General features: G+C 42.7%; 1 long non-coding RNA gene across 1 annotated transcript; it reads right to left on the bottom strand.

Moving 5' to 3' along the window:
* Positions 1–827: 827 nt before the first annotated feature.
* LOC102449737 (uncharacterized) lies at positions 828–9990 on the bottom strand. The gene is made up of 3 exons (XR_332915.3): positions 9768–9990; positions 2237–2304; positions 828–1399 (listed from the first exon to the last, which is right to left on the bottom strand). It is a non-coding gene; the product is annotated as an uncharacterized LOC102449737 (long non-coding RNA).
* Between the last annotated feature and the right edge of the window lie 2616 nt (positions 9991–12606).

Here is a 12606-nt window from a genome sequence, read left to right on the forward strand (position 1 = left end):
AATGTTCAGATTCAGCTATATAGGCCTAATAATCTACTGAAGTCAGTGGAATTACAGCACTGCTTGCTAATATACACCAAATAATGCAGGATGAACATAAGAACAGCCATACGAGGTCAAACCAAAGGTCCATCAAGGCCTGTATCATGTCTTTTGACTGTGGACAATGCCACATACTTAGAGAGAATGAACAGAGCAGGTAATGAAGGAGACTATCCTCTCTCACCTATTCCCAGTTTCTGGCAAACAGATGGAAGGGGCACCATTCCTGCCCATCCTGGCTAATAGCCATTGAATCTATCTTCCATGAATCTGTCAAATTCTTTTTCGAACCCTGTTACAGTCTTGGCCTTCACAACATCCTCTGGCAAAGACTTCCACAAATTGTGTGTTGTGTGAAGAAATACGTCCTCTTGTTTGTTGTAAACCTGCTACCTATGCATGACTCTTAGTTCCTGTGTTAAGAGAAGGAGGGTATGTCTACACTACCCCGCTAGTTCGAACTAGCGGGGTAATGTATGCATACCGAACGTGCAAATGAAGCCCGGGATTTGAATTTCAAATCCCGGGCTTCATTTGCACGTTCGGTATGCATACATTACCCCGCTAGTTCGAACTAGCGGGGTAGTGTAGACATACCCGGAGTAAATAATACTTCCCTGTTTACTATTTACATGATTAGGGTGTTCCTGTGCCCTGGCAATCCATGCAAGGCAATTCTTTTGGGACTGAGGACAGTCAGCAGCACAGTTTAAAGCAGCTTTGTAGTGTTGCAAGGGGATGTGGATTGCAACTGCTTTAAACACCAAGGAGAGAGGATCACCATATAGGAGTGCAAAGGGTTTATTTATTCAGTTAAAACTGGGAAGGGAGGGGAATCTCACTCATACACTCAACCACAGTTACAGTCCCAGGAAGGATAAGACGAGCAGAAGGCAGTTCGTGTTGTTTGATCTTCCCAAGTTGATTCCTAAGCTGGTCTGCTGGCCAGGCGATCTGAGCAGAGGACGTTCTGGGAGGCTCTACTTGATGGTCAACCCACTGTCCCTCTCTCCTTTAAGGATCAGCCACATGCAGCCTCTGAGCCTCTTGGGGCCACATGCACTCCCTGCTGGGGGCTGTGTGCATTGTTGTTTATTCCTGCTGTTTACCTCAGACATGCTTCTGCACTCACTCAGGGAAGGGATAGGGGGTTAACAGACAACACTCCAACATAACATCATTAACAGGTGAGAAAGAACAACCACCATTTTAACTCTCCCCTTGCTCCTCCTTTGCCTCCAACATGTAGCAATGGACTGGACTAGTATAAGAGGGAGAATGGGCTTTAAAGTCACTTCTGCTTCACATGCTGCAGCTCTGGATCTGGTCAGTAGTGTATTAATAGCTATTTGGAAAACTAATAAAAAGGATAATCAATTTTTACTTCTCCTAAAGGACAGTGCAAAATACACATGCAGACTTGCAAAATGGAGGGTTTGAAATAAATTAGGCAGTAGGAGGGTTCTACTTGATTATAAATGTGATTCAGCTTCTGTTGTTCATCATCTTGATTATGTGATAGGACAGAGCTCACTTTCCTTGAGCTTTCTGCATTATATCATGTTAAGCTCCTCAAACAAACTAATGAATCTTGTGTTGCTCTCTTTCCATCAGTCTGGGTGAAATGATATCAGCAGTTGGCTCAAACTATACTGCTTGGACATAAGGGGAGCCTTTTGGTTTGTTTATGTAAACTATATAAGAGCCAAACCATCATATGCTTTCTCATGCATTTTAATGGGAGAGGGCCAGAATGCACAAAGAAACAAGGAAGCTATAATTTTTTAAATAAAACAATGGGTTCTTTGACAACCCATTTATTTAACATCATGTGATTGAAGTGGGAATAGGGCACCACCACCTGGTTTCCAGAGAATAATGGGTTAACCTCGCCTCTTCCTCTTTCCCAGGTGCTCCAAAGAGCTATATATTTGCTGTTTGGCAGAGAGAATGCTTATAGAATGAAGGCTGGATATCTAGACCTATGCTCACAGGCCTGTATTAAATCTCCCTTCTAGGGAGTTTTTGTTTCTTTTTCTTATATTAGTTTAATTTGATTTCTTGTTATACATGTTATCCCTGAAAGAAAAGACTGTTTCTCTGTGGCTGTTTTTCTTTTCTGCTGAGTCATTCTGTCAGCACATAGATTCCTACTGGATATGAATCAAGTCAACTATAAAAACAGTGTGACTACCTCTTCTTGGAACTTGGGGGCTTCTTATTCTGTGCTGCACGGTTCAAAAGGCCTGTGACTTCTTCTTTCTAAAGAAAGAGTGAGGAGACAGTTATTTTTATTGAACATCTAAAATGATGGTTATGAATGATGCTTGAATCAAAGGCTATTCAGCTTCAGACAGGGTTAAGATGGCAGAAAAAAAGGATGGGAAAGGCTTTTCTGATGGATGCAAATGGAGCAGGCTTTTGAAGAAAAGATTTCCCCACACATCTGTCTCCTCCTTTGATGCTCATCAGGATTGTCTTAGAATACAGCTCCCAGTGGGACCAGATACTTATCTGGTGTCTAGGACCTACACCAAGAAAGGAGCCACACACTCTGAAGATCTCTCATTCCTAGGCTATGTCTAGACTGCAGGCTTCTTTCGAAAGAGGCTCTTTCGAAAGCATCTTTCGAAAGAGCCTCTTTCGAAAGATCGCGTCTAGACTGCAGGCGGATCTTTCGATAGAGGAAATCCGCTTTTTCGAAAGAGAGCACCCAGCGAGTCTGGATACTCTCTTTCAAAGACGGCCTCTTTACATTGTAGAATGCCTTCTTTCGAAAGAGGAACTTTCGAAAGAAGGCGTTCTTCCTCGTGAAACGAGGTTTACCGCCATCGAAAGAAAAGCCGCGTTCTTTTGAAATAATTTCGAAAGAACGCGGCTTGAGTCTGGACGCAGGGGAAGTTTTTTCGGGAAAAGGCTACTTTTCCCGAAAAAAACCCTGAGTCTGGACACGGCCCTAGTGATCAGATGGTATCAGAGCCCACCTACAATCTACTCTCAGTTATGCTTTTTCTTCATAGGCATTTCATCATATATACATACACATAGCTACCACCATCCACACTTTTCCTCTTTTCTCTCCTTTCCTTTTCTCACGCATAAACATTAGGCCTGATTTTCACTGTTTTTCACCTCACAGAGTCATTACCACTGGTGCAAACTGGGGGGCAGGATCCTCCTGAAACTGACTAGGCGCTCTCTGAGCCTACTTCCTTAACACTCAGTTTGCACAGGTGTAAGTGACTACTCAAGGTATAGGACAGTGAAGAGTCAGGCTCAGTAAAGTATTCATTCTCATGTTGCAGAGGTGTTAATTACGTTACTGTTTGTTGATTATCCAGCAAATCATAGTCCCTCTGGTTTACTACAGTATTAATTCACTTGTTTCTTCCCTGTGCTGCTTGCTTTTATGTAGACATTTGCATTTTTTACATTCTCTCTCTAATAGTTATTCAATAGCTACTCAAAGTACACCAAGCTGAAATATAATAATTTTAAATAAATCATTTTTAATAACATCTAAGTAAATTTAGATGTTCTCTGTGACAATATATTTTACCAACAGAAATCTATAGTTTTAGTTTGGTGCTGTCCCTTTAACTTCTATCTATTCCTGCTACATAATTACTGTGCCAAGGGGTCTCACTGAATTTTTATTGTTCGGTTGATATCCTTTCCCGTCCCCCTGATTACAGGATTCCCACATTTTCACTCCTGCTTCACAGCTCTGTTTGTGATTGCACTTTGACTTGTGTTATGTTTCATAACTTGTGGGTCCCAATTCTGAAGTCAAAGGCAGGCCCACAGACAGAAGGAACAAATGGGATAATTGTTCTGGGGCTTAGTGATTTTAAATGGCATAGGGCTCCCAGCCACCACCAGTGCTACTGCACCAGTGGTGGCAGCCAGAGCCCCAGGCACATTAGAATTGGCGCTGGGCAGTACGCACCAGAGTCCAGAGCTCTAGTGAGCTCTGAGGGCCAGCCAGGAGGTGCACCACTGAGGACTGTCTGCCATAGCCCCGCCCATTCTGCCCGAGGCCCCAGCTCTTCCAGGAGTGTGGAGCTTCTCCGCTCACCCTGGTCAAAGTCACAATTCAGTGACAAAGGATCAAGTCCCATATAAGTCAGCGTTTCTCAAAGGCGACCCGGAGCCAATGGGAGCTGCAAGGCTCCCTGTCTGCGGAGCCGGTAAGTAAACAAACCAGAGTGACCTGGTAGCAGCTTTCTCAGAGTGGGTCCATGGACCTCTTTGAAAAACACTGATCTAATTCCAACAGCTTTCTCCATATAATGAAGAATCAAAACCTTTGTTCCCTGTGCTGTCCACTATTATTATCCATCATGCTGCCTCTTCCCCAATCCCTCCCTCCTCTTGAAACTGCCAGAATCTCAGAGGAAATAAGTAAAGCTTTCTTAATATAGAAGCTCATCTTCTTTGAAACCACTTTCTTATTCTGCTAATGGAGTTCTGGATGTGTTTCAATTCTCTTCCTGCACTAATACCTTTATCCCCTTCCTCTATAGCTATCTAAGCACCACTATCATCATTTCCCAACGTTTATTAGTTCACTTTGAAAAAAAAAAGTACATATACTCTAACCAAAAAAACAGAGAGAGAGGGAGGTAATGCACCCTGTTTTATTTTAAAAAGAATCTAAGGCAATCTTTCCAAAGCTGTTTCTTTAGTGAGGGTTTTTGTTCCACAAAAGCACTTGTTACAAGTATATGCACTGTATAAAATGAAAGATAAGTGGCTTATTTTGTTTTTATTTACACACTTGTTTTCCCTTGATATCTGATACAACTTCTGGCACACTGGATGTATATTATTCTTTCCAAAAGCCCTCCAAAATGTAAGGGCCTAGATCCTCAGCTTGTGTACTTTAATATTGCTCTAGGAAAATCAAGACAGATGTACTGATTTACAGTAGCTGAAGATCTGGATTGGGTGCTTTTCTATCTACTGAACATGAATTTCACACATGAAGACATAGGCCAGGTCTACCCTACTGATTTCGGCAGGGCATCAGGTCAGAAATTAACTTATGGCCAGGGCAGCCAGCAGGGCACCCTAGGAAGGGCTGGAGGCCCACTATTTCGAAATAAGCGTCTATACAGCACTTATTTTGAAATAGCAATTCCGAAATTGGCATTATTCCTTATGGAATGAGGTTTACCAATTTCGAAATAAGCCCTCTGCGATTTCAAATTAATTTTGAAATAGCGGTTGGCTTATGTAGATGCTAGTAAAGTTATTTCGAAATAACTTTGCTGTGTAGACATACCCTAAGGTGGGTATGTCTACACTGCAAAGTTAATTCAAACTAACAGCTATTAGTATGAATTAACTTTAATAGGGGCTACACATACAAACCACTTGTTCGAATTTAAATCGAACTAGCGGAGTGCTTAATTCGAACTAGGTAAACCTCATTCTACGAGGACTAATGCCTAGTTTGAATTAAGTAATTCGAATTAAGGGCTGTGTAGCCACTTAATTCGAACTAGTGGGAGGCTAGCCCTTCCCAGGTTGCCCTGGTGGCCACTCTGGGCCAAACCAGGGAAACTCTTCTGCCCAGTGGCGGATTTGGGGCAAGGCAAGTGGGGCGGCTGCCCCAGGCCCCGCGCTTGCAGAAGCCCCGTGCATGCGCCGTGTCAAAGGGGGGGGGGGGCGAAATTGTGCTGCCCGGAGCCCCATGGCGCTGCCCAGGGCCCCGCAGCACTCTCATCCGCCCCTGCTTCTGCCCCCCTCCCGGCCCCGGAGCCCTTAAAGGGACACGGTCTGGCTACAGTGCTTGTGCCAGTTGCAAGCCTGCCAGCACCCAGCCAGCAGACCCCTGGCACAGCATGAGCCAGCCACCCACTGACACCCAGCCCTCCGCCTCTTCCCAGGACCAGGCTGGCGGCTCACAGGAGCCTGCCTGGGGCCGCAAGAGGAGGGCACCTGCCTGGTCTAGTGCAGAGATCGTGGAACACATCGAGGTTTGGGGGGAGGCCTCCAACGTCCACGACCTCTGCACTAGGCACAGGAAAGTGGCCGTCTAGAGCAGGATAGCTGCCAGCCTGGCCACCAAAGGCCACAAGTGAACCCAGGAGCAGGTTTGAATGAAAATCAAGTTGGTCCAGAGAGACTGGGTCAGACCAAAGGTCCATCTAGCCCAGTAGCTTGTCTGTCGACAGCGGCCACCACCAGGTACCCCGGAGGGGATGGACCAAAGACAATGACCAAATGATTTGTCTCATGCCATCCATCTGCACCCTTCCACAAACAGAGGCCAGGGACACTATTCCTACCCCCTGGCTAATTGCACTCTATGGACCCAACCTCCATTAATTTATCTAACTTCTCTTTAAACTCTGTTATAGTTCTAGCCTTCACAGCCTCCTGTGGCAAGGAGTTCCACAGGTTGACTACGCGCTGTGTGAATAAGAACTTTCTTTTATTAGTTTTAAGCCTGCTACCCATTAATTTCATTTGATGTCCTCTAGTCCTTCTATTATGGGAACTAATGAAGAACTTTTCTTTATTCACCCTCTCCACACCACTCATGATTTTATAGACCTCTATCATATCCCCCCTCATAAGTGGTTTATGAAAGTAAATAAGTAAGCACTTTTTGCCCTCTTGCTCCTCTCTTGAGGAGCATAACCAGATCTGTACCTTGGATAATATTATTATATCATGCTGATGTTCCACACATTTCAAAAGTGCCTGAGATCACCTTTGACTTACATATGCAGTTTTTTCAAGATGAAAAATAATTGGAGAACAAAATGTAGCTGGTTTTCCTGGAGCATTTGCTCTTCTTTTCCTACATTTTCTATGCCCCTTTGGATTTATGCAACATTCTCATGCAGCTGTCAGTTTTCTACTGAGATGTGAAACACATTCTATGCAATAAAATATCAGCTCTACATAATTTAAACCTAAAATCTACACTGTGACAGTTTTATGTTCAAATTATATGGAAATCCAAGACATTGGACACAGGCATAATTTAGGAGAGAGAATCACAAGTATTTATATGGCCTGGAATCCACTTAAAATGCATCTTTGTGCATGCTGTGTTGCAGTATTGAAGAATTGCGTGCCTCATACTGCCTCAGGCTAAGAGTTTTATTTTCCCAAACTATAATTTAATGGTTTCCTCTCTCTTGCAAAGTGTAACTAACAATGCGATCTGTGATGGCAAGCAAAAGAGAACTGAATAAAAGAGACCTTCACAATAGACAAACACAACCATGACTTGTTTTATTGAATGTCAGATTCTTTAAAAATATAAAAAAGCAATACAGGGCCAAATCCTCCTAAATTGGTGTCGTTCGACTGAAGTCAATGGAGCTATGTGGGTTTATACCAGCTAAGGATTGGGCCCACTGTTTTCTGCATTTAGTGCCTTATCTCCCACTTTAGTCAAAGATAAGCCACCTTTTGAATCCAGTGGGAGAACAATTGGGCCTATATTCTTTACATGTCATTAGAGGATTTCAGGGGAGTAATTTTGTATTGACAAAGAGAGAGATTTGGTACAATCAAATCTAATTAAAGGCCCTTTTCTTGCCTTTCAGGGTAAAATTCATGTAGTAGAGAGCAAATCTATGGAATTTCCTAAATATTCTTCTTCCAGGGAACATGTTTCAACTCACATATATAGAGTCTGGGGAATATTCACATGGGTACTCCTTGCTGCTGCTCTGCTGCTCTTTCCCACCCCCACCATCTCCCACCAGTCTCTGGACAGCATCGATCCTGCAGGAAACATGCTTCACAATGCTCCTCCTATGCTAGCTACACAGTAGCATCCCTTACTAGGTATTCAACTGATGGAGGGCAATAGGTTAACACACCTTTCTTAAGTAACAGTGGATTCTGGGTTCTGACTTCACACCAACCCAATGAGAAGAGCCCAGATGCCTCCTCACATCACAGTGCTGGGAACCAATCGTAGAACTTCCTCAGAAGGAAGGAGGAGCATGCTGTTCAAAAAGAGCTGCAAGCTGCTCTCCTCACGTAGAAAGGGAAATATGGAACTCCAAGTCTTTCCTGTCTCCAATGGTATCATGATTTCCAGGATCTGGTTCTCTTAGTCTTGTCATCCTCTAGCTTTCCTCACCTTATCCCCTTTTCTCAGTGAAGTTGACTATAAAGGTCTGTCATCTTCCAGCGCCTAAAATTAAGAGGTAGATGCTCATCCATGTACTAATTTAATTCTGGGCCATGGAAAGTAGATCCCCTCAGTTATTCCAATAAACAACAACAACAAAAAAACTTAGGGGGATGTTTGAGAATGGCATAACATCTCCATCAATTGTATAGAACCCATAATTGTCTAAAGTGCCTAATCATGCCACATATAATGGACAGGTTTTGTGGATCCCAGTAGCATATAATCAAGGAATTTAGGACCTCGCAAGAGGTCCTTGCGAGATCCCTTTGCAGCACTACTCTGTTCAAGGACACTGAAAATAACTAAAACAAGTCAAATGGCAAACATATTACAATAATAAACTGAAGATTAGTTTGCTAAAGTTTATCTTGTACTATTATCCCCAAGCTCTACGCACTGGAAATATTTTCCTTTCATGTAGAGGAAAACATCATAAAAATGAATTCTGACTTCAAACCTCTAAGGAAACAGATTAGATTGCTTCACATGCTACGGAGCCTTTTAATATATTCTGTTGAGCAATAAGCCACACATGATGTCAGTCAGGAATATAGAAATATATCTTGTGACTTTACTAAAACACATCAGCCCAGGTGTGGAAAGAGATTTAGATGCCTAAATTCCTTGATTATATGCTACTGGGATCCACAAAACCTGTCCAATTATCGCATAACCAGGTAGGCACCTAAACTCACTCAGCACCTACATTTTCACTATAAAAGAACCCTGGGTACCTACATGTATGCCTGAGCATATACACTGCTGTCTCAAGAACGTGTTCACTTCCCTATCTCCCACCTAAGCCCCAATGTGATCTCAAACCAAGTAGGTATGGGTGTTAGTGTGTCATTGACAAGCAGATCGATGTATAGATAAACTAATATGAACATAACTACATACAGAAATGAGGTACCAAAATTCTGTGTCATTGCAACCTGAGACTCCCCTATCCTGGGCCTCTTTATTTCTATCCAGCCTGATATGTGTCCCAGGAAATGAAAGTCTGCATGAAGAGGTGAAGCATCTCTGCACTTTCTGGAACACTTCTGTCCCTGTTCACCATTTCTTTGACTGTGGTACTTGTCATGGCTCCTTCCCCACTCTGGCATGATAAATGCAGAAGTGGGGGCCAGCAAGTGTACCCCAAAGCCTTATCTACCAGGCTTTGGTATAAACTTCCCCCCAAGATCTTAAAAACCTAGATCTTGGGAATAAAACTTCCGCTGCCACCACCCAAATGTTGATAAAGAAATCAGGGGAAAGATCATTTGGGAAATCTTACCCCTAAAATAAAAATCAAGGCACACAATTAACCACTGCCAGGTTAATAAAAAGAAAAGAAAGAACCTTTATTATTACAACAATATTCCTGTTGCAAACATAATGACTAGATAGAGAGGTAACAAAATATACTCATGGAGAAACTCCATGGGCCTAGAACTTAGTTACAAAGAAAAGCCAAAACATCCTTTAAACAGTGCCAGATCTCAGATCCCATACCCAATCCTTAAAACAATAAAACCTAATGAAACTGCCTAAACTTTACCCTACTTACAGAAAATGAAGAATGGTGTCTTGGAGAGAGAGAGAGACATGCTTGTCCCTCTCTGTAGCTGCAGAGAGCTCACTCAGCGAGACAAAAGGGAGAAAAGAAAAAAAAACCCAAATTCCTTTGTCCCAGTTTGAAAAGTCCCACCTACATTCCTATTGGTCACTCCACCTGGCTAGGTGTAGTTAACCCCTTAATTCCCAGGCTGCTGGCTAACCCTCATAATCATGACAGTACTCATACAATTTATCCAGCTCTTCTTTTCTTTTGGTCATTCCCAGGTATCCTGAGTGCATTTGTTCCAATATTTTCCTCATTGTTACTATGGAAATCACCAGCCATGTCCTCTTTGAGAGGACTGCTGAGATCCCTATAAGCTCATTTTTATAGTGCGGGGAGGCAGGTGAAAGGGTTGATTTTTTTTCTCCCTCCATTTCTTATAGTTCATATCACTCCTTGCAACCATTCATGTTTAGCTGTTTGTTTCCAGTTCATCTCCTGTGCCAGAAGATGCAGCAGATGATGCTTTTATCATGTTCACTTGGATGTTTACTGCTTGTGCCAGACCATCAAGCTGTGTATTATCAGAAGGAGCATATATTCTTGAGAGTCTGTCTGCCATTACTAATGTCCAGGTTGGAGCTCCTTTTTTTTTATTTGTATTTTTGAAAATAGTTGCTGTTTCCTTGGTGGTACATCTCCAAGTCCCGTTTTGGTGTAATGCAATTAGTGGTTTGTGATCAGATTCTGCTTTGAAGCTACAACCCTACATAAAGCCTTGGCATGTCATACACCAAATCTTGGGTCTCTTTTTCAATTTACATGTACACCTGCTCTGCAGCTGTTATATCCTTAGATACATTTAGGAGTGGCAAAGCATCCAATCCTTGATGTTGTAAAAGTACTTCTCCCAGCCCTCTTTTTGAGGCATCTGTGGGGAGCATTATCTCTGTCAATAGGTCAAAAAGGTGCACCACCAGAGCTGACGTCACACTCTGCATTGAATCATGGAGCTCTCGTGCCCTGGCATTAGTGCCCGTTCTCTGACCTAGTGGAGAAGATGCCTTGGTGAAGTGTGTGAACTATATAGTTAAGTATGACCGTGATAAGAGAATTCAACACGCCTAGCATCCTTTGACTGCCCTTTTTATCTTCAGGCCTCGGCGTGTTCTATATTGCCTGAATATTTGATTCATCCGGCAAGATTCCCTTCACAGTCCATCTCTCTCCCACGTATGTTCTTGCTGATTGAAATTGACATTTGGCCTTATTCAGTTTAAGATCACTAGCTCTAGCTACTTCCAGTACTCTCCTCAGATACCTCTGATGTTCACTGGCAGTGCTGCCCCAAATTATGTCATCAGTGTACACTCTCGCACCTAACAGCCCCTCTAGAATTTGGCTCATTGTACAGTGACATACTTTTGGAGCTAAATGTAGTCTGAAAAGACAGTCTTAAGAAGCAGTAGTAGCTGCCAAATCATACAGATCGTGGAGCTCACAGTGTCCAAGAGGATCTGCCAAAATACTGCCAGTTCATCTAATTTGCTGAAGAATTTGGCTTCCGCTAGCTCAGATAATAATTTACTTCTTGTTGGCAAGTGGAAGTGTTTGTTCAGCTCCTTAGGGACCATACACAGCTTTAGTTCTCTTCTTTTCCTCTCTACAATTACTAAGGAGTGAACCCCATCTGTGGGCTCCTTTATTCTACAAATGATACCATTTGCTGACATGAATTGCAGCCATTCTACCTTCTAAGACTAGAGAGACTTTTCATGTAGCATGTACCACAGGTTCTATATCTTCTCTTAATTGTATTGTGTATGTTACCAAGAGGCCCCCATTTCCTGTGAATATATCTTTAAGTGATGCTGTTGTACTTTCACATCTGGTTCTGTGTTGTCTTTCTGTCTCTCTCTGTCAGACATCCACTTAATGAAACCAAGCACCTCATACATGTGTAGGCCCAAGAGTACTAGACTGTGTCTAGTCAAGCTTCTAAGGAAGCTCTGTGAAACATTGTGCACTATTAGTAGTCAAGGACATAAAATATTTGTATAATTCTACTGAACCAGCATAGAGTGGTTAAAAATATTCTCTTGCATAGCCCTCTCAGAGCCATTTCCATAAGGAGGGCCCTGACAAAGGTTCTCATATCCAGACAGAAGAGACTGGTCCTGACCTCAAGCCACAGGAAGCAATGAACAGTTCATGACACGGGAATTATATCTAACCCTCCAATCTGTCGCCCAACCCAAATACCAAATGCACAGTATGCACTGAGCCTTCAGCCACCCAAGAGAACCCTATGGGGTGACCGTGGATTCTTAAGCCAATTCAAACATCTTTTTACCTATGTGGGAGTGGGAGTCAAACTCAATAAGCAAAATTAGCCTCAGTGCCTCCAAAACCATAGCAAAGAGAAACTCTATTAACCAATGCTGGATCTTTGCATTGTAACAAAGCAATCTGCACTGGCACTGATCATATTTTAACTTTATTTCAGGGCTTGCATACAGCTGGAGGTACTATCAGATCTAACTGTGGGGACATATAGTCTTTATGTTGGATATAAACACAACCATATCCCTTCCATGACAATTCCCAATTGTCTTCTGCTGCGTCAAATATCTGCCAAGAACATGATGAACAAAACCCTCAGCATCCTTTAGCCAAGTCACGACCATACAGAGTCCAGGGCCTTAAGCTTCTTTAAATGGTGGTTGGCTGGTAGGGTTAGAATGAAGTTGCTCTTTCCATCCTTTTTTATGATAATCAGTCACATACCCCATCAGCAACAACAGAAAGTCTACAGATGTGATTCTCAAGATCATTGGGAGATGAT

This window comes from Pelodiscus sinensis, chromosome 2 (genome assembly GCF_052426305.1).
Source record: "Pelodiscus sinensis isolate ZL-2025 chromosome 2, ASM5242630v1, whole genome shotgun sequence".
In the NCBI taxonomy this organism is placed as follows: domain Eukaryota; kingdom Metazoa; phylum Chordata; order Testudines; family Trionychidae; genus Pelodiscus; species Pelodiscus sinensis.